Source organism: Dendrobium catenatum, unplaced genomic scaffold, assembly GCF_001605985.2.
Source record: "Dendrobium catenatum unplaced genomic scaffold, ASM160598v2 fragScaff_scaffold_1082, whole genome shotgun sequence".
In the NCBI taxonomy this organism is placed as follows: domain Eukaryota; kingdom Viridiplantae; phylum Streptophyta; class Magnoliopsida; order Asparagales; family Orchidaceae; genus Dendrobium; species Dendrobium catenatum.
Window position 1 is genome coordinate 999,402 of NW_021319544.1, and position 11,991 is coordinate 1,011,392.

Here is an 11,991-nt window from a genome sequence, read left to right on the forward strand (position 1 = left end):
GCCAATCTAAAATGAGAGAGAGAGAGAGAGAGAGAGAGTTGCCATATTAATGACCAGTAATTTTCGCTCTGAATTATTTGCCCAAAAAAAAAACCTCGCATTTTTTAACTTTCAAAATCTCTATAGAAAGATCCGACGTTATTTGTCCAAAAAAAAAAAAAACATAAAAACATAAAAACAAGAAAGTAGTGAGAGAGAGAGAGAGAGATAACGAGGGCTAGCAACCTAAAGGTTCTTCAAAGACGACTGCAACAACCTCATTTCTTCTTATTTTTTCTCCCACGGCGACTACCGCGGCCTCTTCTTGACGACGAAGGCTTCGGAGAAGACGACCGCAATGTTGTGTGCGGCCTGCCGCTGGTGCTTGGGGGCGAATCCAAACAACAAGCCCCCTGCGGTTCTCGCAACCTTCCCAGCATGTCATCACTACTGCCTTCAGACACATCCGCTTGCGCCGACGTTGATGCCTGCTGATCGACGTTACATTCAGCGGCATCTTGACCCGCTGGACCACTGATACGTTGCCAGTCTGGAATCGAATTTAGCGCCCCCATGAAAACCGCAGCGAGCTGCACCATAGCGATATGGCGTTTCACATTTGACGCTTTCTTTCCCGGAAAGTGACTAGCGAGCTGCTTCCACCCAGCCTTTTTAATCAAAATCGACGGGTTTCTTTCAATGAGATTCAACAAGGCTCGACTCTCTTCAAGTGTCCAGTCGAAGTATTTACGTAGAACTAGGGCTTCCGCAGTGGGCAGACGGGTCTGTAAAGATGGGTGCTCAGGATTTTCAATCATTGGCTTGGTTTCCAAGTTTTTAGATTCCTTCGTCTCGGTATCTGGCTGCGTGATTTCGTCCGTGTCGCTTTCCTCAGTGGTCCATTCGGGGTCAGGGGGCAACTCTCCGTAGGCATCCATATAGAGATAGCAGAAGAGGCGCAGTTCTTGAACAGTTTTGCCGGGCAAGTGCTTGGCTATCTTTCCCCACCATTCCACTTTATCATCGTAATCCTTGCCGTTTTTGTACATATAATGCGCCAAGATGATGCAATCAATCTCAGACCAGTCAAGAGGGAGTGGACGATCTTCGGGATGACGGTAAATTGAAGGGTCGGGATGTGTGGAGTTCCCAAGAAGAGCCTGTGAAAGAGAAAAAACTGGCCTCGGCTGAGAAGCACGATCGGGCGTTGAGGAATGTGAAGCAATCGGCGCCGAAGTATTCGGATGATGAACAGAAGAAGAATGTGCAGTGGAGCGAGGGTGGCGTTTGCGAGGCATGGTGATTGATTGAGAGGGAGACTGAGCGACGGCCGTGCGGAAGAGTTTTTGTTTATAGAGACAGTGATAAACGTTCTTCATTCGGCAAGAAAAGCCGGTCATGACTCTTGAAAGAATTCTTTAAAAAGGAAGGCAATTAGTACTTTTGAAATTTTAAATTTCTAAAATATATATTTATAACTGGTAGACATTTGAATTAAAAATAAAAAAATAAAAAAATCGTAGATGGAACATATTTATTTGATGAAAAACTGGTAGAGTTTATTGAAAATTACGTATAAATATAACAAATATTAGGTGAGCCTTCCAATTGCATTTATTTGATGGAACATATTTAGCAATAAGACACATTTAGATTTCCCTAATATGTGCTATACCCCAACACTTTTATTTGATGAAAAATCTTTAGTAAAATTACACTATTATGTACCTCAATATATGTTTTATCTAACATGCATTACATTCAATTCAATATTTTAATTGTGAATAATTAATCTCCAATTAAATAAAAAAAATCACAAATTTGAAAAATAAATAAATATATTTTTTAAAATAAAAAATATTTATAACTCTAAATTGCATAGCCTTTCTATTTTAAATTGTCTAAATTAGACAATATCAAGTATAACTTGTATATATATAATCAATCTATTACACTAAATACCTTACAACCCATTACAATAAAAACAAAATACATTAAGGGATTATCTAGTTACATAGAAGCTGTAGGGTAATTTAAGGGAAAGCTTACTTTAAAAAAATAATCTATCGATCAAGAAACTCCAAATTCTCTTTCAACTCTATGCGAAGAACGCCTTTGCCCCCTTTTTTGATTGATTTTAATTTCAATAAAAAGATCTTTATGGGAATGGTCAATAGTTTTTTTTCATTTGTTTTCATCACACTAATAATATATCGATCAAGAAAATAAATACATGACAATTTAGTATATATATCCCAAACTAAAGTTCCAAATAATGTTGTTGATTCTTTTGTTACTACTTTTATTGATGGAGAAAATAATGCTAATGCTTCATTGCCTATTACTAAAGTTTCAAATAATGTTTTGGTTGAAAATAACCCTTTATGCTCTTTAACTCAAAATATTTATGAATCTAGTGGTGTTATGCTTCCTTGTTAATTCTTTAAATGAACAGGAAGTATTGGTTAATCAACTTTCTTGTAAAGATGGGGAGAAGAATGATATTACTTTAGAGGAAGGAGAATTTGTTTCCTTGGAAGTTGTTTTGCCTATTTCTAAAGATATGGAAGAGACTGTTGTGAGAAACTATGGCAATTTGGAAGATCATGGTATATTTATGGAGGATGATTGTCCTCAATAGACTGCTCTTAGAGAACAACCAAATGCTAGTAAGAGTATTTCTACCTCTTCTTATAATTGTGATGCTTTGCTTGATACTGAAGATAAGTATATTACTGCTAAATCACTACAGAAAAGCATCAATTTCCAACGTCTATTTTTCATTGAAAAATGGTCAAAATCTGTCGGAAATACTAATTTCAGAAAGAAATATTTACGCCGGTTCAACGCGCGTCGAAAAAGTGTTACCAGTGTAAAACTTTCAGCCAGAATAATTCCCGGCGAAATTCAGATGAAAAATTAGCCGGAAATATTTCCGGCGAATATAAACTCGCCGGAAAATCCGCCAGAAATATTTCCGCCCAACCGCAGGACCACCCACAACCCCGGCTAAACAACCGCAGCATGCCCACCCGCGCAGCCTATCTCAAGCCATCACGACCTCCAAGCTCGACCCGCGTGCATCTAACCCGCCTGCCTCCTGCGCTAGCCGAGATTCGAACCCCCCACCCCTTGTACGCGTGCTCACCATCTTACCACCAGGCCAATGTTGCAAAACTCAAATAGTTGCTAGATTTTTATTATTTGAATTATAATGACCAAATATTAAATGTAAAATAAATAATATATTTAAATAATAAGCATAATAAAATATAAATTAATTTGTAAAAGCTCAGCTATTTTAATTAAATATATATTTTATTTAAAATTAATTTAGGTCAAAATAATTATTATATTAACAATAAATTTTATAATAACCATTTTTCTATATTAAAATATTAAAATAATTAATATATTTAATACAATTTATTTAAAATATTTATAATCTAAATTTATATTTTATTTAAAATATAAACCTAATAATAAAATTCGTAATAATTACATTAATTTATAATGGTTTAATTTAATTTATATTTAAAATAATTACTATATTTAAAAGCTATATTTTTAAAGATCAAAATAATTATTATATTTAATTTAGCAATAAATTATTAAATTTTTTAATTTTAATTTATTTTAGTAACATTTAATTTAATTTGACAAAATGAATAATTTTAAATATTACTAATTGCCATTTTCCAAAAAATTTTTAATTTCGTCGGAAATCTACCAGAAATTATGTCAGAAAAGCCAATAGAAAATGCGCCATAAATATCTTCAAAATATCCGTTGGAAGTACGTTGGAAATATTTCGTCGAAAATGCGTCGGAAAATCTGTCAGAATTGCAGACGAATTTATTTCCGTCGGAAGTTAATGTTTTTCCTGTAGTGAATGTTTTGCCATGGATGATAATGATTTTAGTTTTATTAATGTTCATAGTAAAAGGGGTCAGAAGCCTAAGCATATATAAATTCAACCTCCTAGACACATCCGCTCAAATACCTCCCACTAAGTTCTTTATTTATGTTTAATGCTATTATCTGGAACGTGCGGGGTACTGAGTGTCATTCTTCTAGAATTCATGTTAAGAATTTATGTCGTATTCATGACCTTTCAATCCTTTTGCTGCTTGAGCCTTTTAATTTATCTTATAAATTGTTAAGCATAGCTCATTTTTTGGGTTTTATACATGCTATCTCTAATGTAGCTAACAAGATTTGGGTTTTTTTGGATAGACTCGGTTAATATTGATGTTATTGGAGATTTTGCTCAAGTTTTACATTGTAAAGTTGAGGTCCATAGTTTCAAGTGTTGTGCTTCTTTTGTGTATGTTGCATCTTCTCTATATAAGAGAAAATTTCTTTGAGAGCAACTTTTTGATTTTCATAATATTTACAATCTGCCTTGATTGGTTGGTGGTGATTTCAATGCCATCACTAATCCCTCTGAAAGGATTGGAGGGGCCCCTCCTTCTTTTCGTTCTATGGATGATTTCAATAGCATGATATTAACTTGTAACTTAATTGATATTTGTTTTGTTGGTAATAATTTTACTTGGAATATGGGTCATTTATGACAAAGGTTAGATCGTGTTTTTTTCAATGACTCGTAGATTAACTCCCCTATTTTGAATAATGTGCAACATCTTAGTAGAACTATATCCAATCATTCTCCATTACTTATTGGCCTTAAGTTTAGACATTTCATTGCTTCCTCTCTTTTTATATTTCAAAATATATGGCTTCTTCATAATTTTTTTTTTATTTATGTTATTTAGAACAATTGGCATGCTCTGGTTCATCTGGATAATTCTATTTGTGGTATGAAGCGTCTTTGGTTTAAGCTGAAAAGGCTGAAACAAGTTTTAAATTGGTGGAATCACCATCTTTTAAAAATATTTTCTCTAATATTTTGCATGCTGAATAACTAGTTAATTCTCTTGAGCTGGCTTGTCAAGATGACCCTACGGATAATAACCTTACCCTCTTAAAGCAGTCTAAAGAGGACCTTATTAATTTTTAAGCTCATGAAGAGATTTTTTGGAAATAAAAAGCTGCTGCTAAATATTTGGTTGAAGGTGCAATACCATTAAGTACTTCTACACTTTGGTTAATAAAAAAAGGGTTAGAAATAGTATCACTAAAATCCAAAGGGGGGATGGCTCTATTACCAATAATCAGGATGAGATTGCTAATTTAGCTATACATCATTTTCAAATCCATTTCAACAAAATGTTTAATCCGGCTCAAATTACTGATCATTCTTTTATTCCTTATATTATTTCTCTTGAGGACAATATTAATCTATCTAAGCCTCCTTATGAGGAGGTTAAAGATATTCTATTGGATATGAATAGTGACTCTGTGGCTGGGCCTGATGGTTTTACCACTTTGTTTTTCCAAAAAGCTTGGCATATTATTGATAAGGTTATTTTTTCTGCTATTTTAGATTTCTTTGTTGTTAACTACATACCTAAGTTTTTTACTTCTACCTCTATTGTTCTCATTCTTAAAAATAATGCGGTTAACACATGGAATGATTTTAGACCTATCAGTCTTTGTACTTTTTTCAATAAACTAAACTCTAAAATTATTATGAATCATCTTACCTCTAGTTTCCCTAAAATTATTTCTCCTAATAAGATGGGTTTTATTAAAGGTTGGGCTATTACGGATAATATTTTGTTGGCTTAAGAATTCTGTCAGGAATTAGATGTCAAGGTTAGAGGGGGTAATTTAATTCTCAAACTTGATATTGCTAAATCATGTGACGATAATATTGATTGAAATTTTCTGTATCTTATTTTAGAGTTTTTGGGTTTAATTCTTCCTTTATCAAGCTTATTAAAAATTATATTGATGATGTTTATTTCTTTGTCATTATTAATGGTTTTAATCATGGTTTTTTTAAAGCATCCTATGGGTTAAGGCAAGGTGATCCTATTTCCCCTACCCTTTTCATTATTGTGGCTAAATGTTTTTCTAGGGGGCTTCATAACTTGTTCATTGCTAATTCGGGTCTTTATTTTAAAACTTTGGGAGGGTTTCCCATATCCTATTTATGCTTTGCGGACAATTTTATTATTTTTTTTAATACCTCTGGGAATAGAATTCAAGTACTTATGGATTTATTTTATCAATTTGAGATGGTTAGTGGTTTAGCTTTTAGCAAAAATAAAAGTTGTTTCATTACTTCTAGAAGAATTTCTAATGATCATATGGTTGGTATTAAAAATATTATTGGTTTTAACCATTCTCAATTGCCCATAAAGTATCTTGGTGTTCCTCTTTTTAATGGGAGGAAAAGATCTTTTTGGTTTGATGATCTTATTGCCGCTGTTCATAAATTTTTTTTTATCTTGGGAGTCCAATTTTCTTAGCTTTGGTGGTAGGATTATTCTTACTAAAAGTATTCTTTGTGCCTTACCTGTGATAGTTTTATAACTATTTTTCCTACTCAGATTGTTTGTGATAGGCTTCACAAATTGATTAAAAATTTTTTTTTGGAAAGGCACTTCTTCTAACTCTAAAATTCATTGGGCTGCTTGGGAGAAGTGTTGTGGTGTTTTGCCTGAAGGTGGTTTTGGTTGTAAGAATTTCTATGATATGGATAAAGCTTTTTCTTTTAAACTATGGTACAACTTGAGATCCAATGATAATTTTTGGGCTAAATTTATGAATTACAAGTATTGTTTTGGCAAGCATCCTACTAACTGTTGTCCTAAACCTGGTGATTCTAGAGTTTGGAAAATACTTTATAAGGTTAAATGGGAGGAGCCTTTTATTTCTTGGGGGCTTAGTGAAGGTAATATTTTATTTTGGCAAGATCGGTGGTTGGGGACATATTCTATTGATTATCTTTTGAATTCATCCTCTGATACTTTTGTTAAGATTAATTCATTTTTTAATGACAATGGTTGGGATTATGGCAAACTCTCTAATATTATTCCTGAATGCATTATTCACTTCATTATTAACTTACCTTTCAATTCTGCTTCTAAGGATAATATTTTATGTGATTTTTTTGAAGATGGTAGTTTCTATTTAAAAGTTGCTTGGCATACTTTCAGAACTAAGAGTAATAATGACAATATTTTTAAGTTTATGTGGCATAAGAGCATTCCTTCCATTGTCTATGTCTTTATTTGAAGAATTTTGCATAGATATCTTCCCACCGATGATAATCTCATTACAAAAGAGTTTAGTCTGGCTTCCAAATGTCAGTGTTGTTGTTATCTTGAGATTTTGCATCATATTTTTATTTCTAGAACGATTGCTGTTAGAACTTAGATCTATTTTGACGATTTGTTCCAATTAAATTATTTTAATAGCAATCTCACTATTAAGTCTATGCTTAATGCTTGGTTTATTAATTCTAAAGGGCACATCCGTAATGTTTTTTCTACTCTAATCCTCTTATTTCTTCTGTTGGAATTGAATAATTCTATTTTTAATGATGTGAAAATGAACCATCTCAATGTGATTCAGAGGGTCAAGGATAAGGTTTGCTCTCTTGTGGCTGTTAAGTTACTTTCCTATAAGAATTTCAAGAATTAATATTTTTTTAGCAAAGAGTTAGGAATTAGGTGGATGGGTGGTCTGACTAATTCCCATGTTAACATCATTTATTGGCTTAAACCGCCAAAAAAAATTTTAAATTGAATGTGGCTGGAGCTTGTGGTGATTCGGTTGGTGGTACTATCCGGGATAGTAGTGGTGCTCTTATTTTAGCCTTTACTGGGTCTACTCCTGTTGGTAATTACGGTAAGGCTGTTACCATGGCTATTTAATTGTCTTCCTTAATTTAACTAATATTCTTATTGAGCTGAATTTCGAATATGATTTCCGCCCGTTTTTAATTGAGGGGGATACGGTTTGCTCCCCTGACCTATTTAACTTGATTAGATATATTAAGAAGCTTTTGGTTGGTTTGAATTATGAGTTTTTGCACTGATGTGAGGTTAGGCTTCCATTCCGGCTCCTCTACGTGGTTTTCTTAAGCTGGATGATCTTGGATATCCTTATGTTATTAATTAAGTAGTTTTCTTCCTTTGTGGAATGCTGGAATTTTTGGGAGTTGTGGTTTGTTGTATGTTGTGCTTTCTCTCTGTTTTTGTTCCCTCCTCTTGGGTCTGATTTTAGTCTGTGTGTATTTGGTGATGTTTGCCTCATTTGGTTAGGCCAAGCTTTATCTCAATTGATGGATTTTAGAGATGGTGCTTCATTTTATGTCGGGATTCCCAGTATTTCTTTGTGCTGATTGTGCTCTATTTTTTTCTTATTCGTTTGACCTATAGCTTTTCTGGTTGGTGGTCTTTTTTTTGCTCCATTTTTTGGCTGCACCTGGGTGTCCTGCTACGGGTGCTGGGGGCTTAATTTTTGGCTATTAGTCCTTGGTTGGGATTTCATATTAGTTGGGAACGGTATAGCTGTGGCCTAGAGGGTTTTAGACTTGAGCGATGATTGCAAGGACCCTGCTACTGAGAGTTTATCCCTTTGGTGCTCTCCTCCATTCAGCGTGCATTGTTGGATTACTGGAGACTGTGGGTCTGATTTGGAGGGGCTTTGGATTATGTTTCTTATCATATGTTGGAATGTCATTGGCCTTATTTTTGGTGACTCGTTGAAACATCACTTTTGTGGATCTTATGAAGAATTATTCTGGGCTTGGGACTCTGTTTCTTTGCTGTGACTATGGTTGTGCTGCCTCTATTTACCAGTTGCTTCTCTATGGGTGTGGAGGTGTTATCCACTACAACACATATTATTTTAACAATTGGATGATGGTTGAATGCAGTGGCTATTTAAATTTGTGGTTGGTTTATGCTCCTGAGGGTTGGATTGAGTGGCTTGTGGATTTACTTGATGAAGCTTCAACTATCTTAATCCTGAGCTCTAGCAGTCTAATTCTTCATTTGTGCTTGCATTGGTGCTTTAATTTAGATCAGTTCATTATCCAAATTTATTTTTATATGCTTTGGTTGATTAATATTTTTTTTTGTACTTTACCATCTGACTTGTAGATCTTGTGTCTTGCAGGTGAAAGTGATTCACATCGACATCAATAATTTTTGTAGCGAGCTCGAGCTTTCTTTCTCAATCCGTGGTTGTTGATTCTATCTTAGGTAAATTAGGTGGACTACTAGCTTACTGAGATTTTTGAGGTTTGCTCATTCTTTTTGCAGGAAGATTATGCTGAATTCCCTTCATTTGTTCTTCCTTTATTGGGTGTTGTTTTCTTGCAGCCCTAGAATGTATTTATGTTTTTGTGTTCTCTTTAGTATAAGGAACCATCAACTTTTAAGTTTTCTTTTGCTTTTTCTTGTCGCTTGTTTGAGCACTAGCTAGTGAGCTGGAGGTTCCTTTTGAGGATCTTGTAACAATTTTTTATATTAAAGCGTAGGCCCCTTCGTGGGTTTTAAATTAAAAAAAAAGTATATATATCCCAAACTAATGCTAAAGAAGATACACATAGTGCTTGCAGTCTTTTAGTTTGGTAAGGCTTCTTAGATTTAAAATGAGCGAGTGTAAGGGAGGATGAATAAAAGGATGTCTAACATATTAATGATTAAATATATTTTCAATTTTAAATCTTTAGTATGAGAGTAAATTATTTATTTTTCACCATCTGATATGGTATAAATTAATTTTCATTTAGCTACATCAGATTACGTTTACTAATACGCTCCAAAATCATCTACATGCTATCATTATTGAATCAAAAATAAATTGTCAACAAACATCAAATCACATAAACAAAATTACCACCATAATATAGATTGTAAGGCTATTATATATGGAGAGAAATTCCCCTAATTTCATAAAAAAAGTAAACTACAAACGATGCTTAAATTTAACATATTAGACATTCTTTTAATTACATTGAAACACTATGATCTTTAACTGATCATAGCTAATATTGTTTCTAAATGAAAAACAATCTAGGCAAGGTTAAAGAAGCCTGGCACTCCTTTAGAGTTAAAAAGGCTCCTTCTAAGTTTTTTAATTTGATTTGGAACAAGTCTATCCCCTCTACGGTTTCTGTTTTTGTTTGGAGATTTCTTCATAAGCTTATTCCTACTGATGAGAATCTGAGAAAAAGAGGTTTTATTTTCCCTTCTAAATGTCAATGTTGTTTTCATGAGAAGAATATTCATCATGTCTTCATTTCTTGCCTTGTTGCTGTTAAGGTTTGAATTTATTTTGAGGATATTTTTCACTTTAATCTTTTTGGTGCGAATGCCTCTTTATATTTTCTGTTTGATTGTTGGCTGGTTAATGTTAAGGGGCATATCCATAATGTTATTTCTTGTCTGATTTTTTGGTTTCTCTGGTTGAAAAGAAATGATTCTCGTTTTAATGATGTGCCAATGAATTACAAGAGAATTATTCAAAAAACTAAAGATAAAGTGGTTGTTCTTTTTTCTGTGCAATTACTTTCTTTCAAGAATTTTAAGAATGCCCATTTTACCTGTCATAACATTGGTATTAATCTGCTGGTTGATAATTCCTTTAAGTTCACTAGATGCTCCTTGTGGACGATACCTTCTTCTAACTTTGTCAAGCTAAATGTTGCTAGTTTTAGTTAAGTTTGTGTAATACTTTTGCCTATGGTGGTGTTTTAAGGGATCATAATGGCTCTTATATGTGGGGTTTTGCTGGGCCTGTGGCTTTTGGTGATAACAATCTTGCTAACTTTATTGGGGTACTTCATGGCTTACAGTTTTGTATTAATCTTCATTTGATTGATGTTGCGTTGGAAGCTAATTTTAATTTTGAGGTCCTAAAGTGTTTGGGTGACTATAATTGCTATTCAGGTCTCTTTTACACTTTGAGGGACATTAGAGCTTCCCTTAACTTGGTGAATTGCTATTTTTCTAATATCCAGGTTCAGGCTAATGCGCGTGCCTATGGTTTGGCCAACATTGGTTGTAATTTTAATAGTATTAATGAGTTTACTTTTAATCATCTTCCTCTTTTCATTAAGCGTCTTCTTAGAATGGACCAACTTGGGATGCCTTATGTTAATGATTAAGCTATTTTTTCCCTTCTTTTGTCAGTGCGTTTATATCTTTCTGTTTCTATTGGTTTGCTGCTTTGCAGCTGGTGGTGGCCAGGGTGTGGGTGCCTGCTTGGGGCACGAATCGTATTTATGTGTTAGGCCTTTGGGTTTATGGTTCCTGGGGTGGTTTTTGCTCTTGCTGGGAGTTCCTTACTGCTCTTTTTTCTTACGGGTTGGTTATGGTGCTGGTGATTGGGGGCATCTGAAACAGCAATTTTGAACATATCGTCCAGGCCAATCGTGGATCGTCCCGGGACGATCAGTTCAAATTTTGTTTCAGATTCTGTACATAAGTTACAAGAAAATTTTCCTGTAGGTATCGTCCGGGCCGATCTGGGATCATCCCGGGATGATCAAAGCATGGCACAAGATAGAGAGCAAAGGGTTTTTGAAAATTAATTATCGCCCTGTGTCGTCCTGCGAAATCGTCCCAGGACGATGTGAATTTGGTCAGATCGTCCAGGATGATCGTGAGATCGGACAGGCCGATCAGAGCATTATTTAGCTGAAATCAGTCATTTTGAAGAGAGAGAAAAATAAAAAATAAATATCTTAAATTTCTGAGGAGAGAGAAAGTCGAGGGCAAAAGTGGAAAAGTGGATTTTTGGGTGACGCCGGGCCATTTTCGTCCGTTGTGACAGTTCAGGAAATTGGTGTACGCAAGGTAAGGCACATTCCGCCTTTCTCAATTTTTAGAACGGTAAAGTTTGAACGAGTTTTCTAACCGAATTTCATTTTCGTTAGCGAATTCTGTCCGTATTTTCCGACTGGTTCAATTTTTACCGCGTAACTTTTGGTATGTTATTGAAGTGCCGAGTGTGCACGTTTTGATTATTTTATGGAGAATTTTGACTGGGTAGTTTTGATTCGGCGGTTTTTCTTTCGACTTTAATTTCTGAATTTGTCTGGGCAGTAGAATAAAAGTCTTATAATATTGTTATGAATATTCT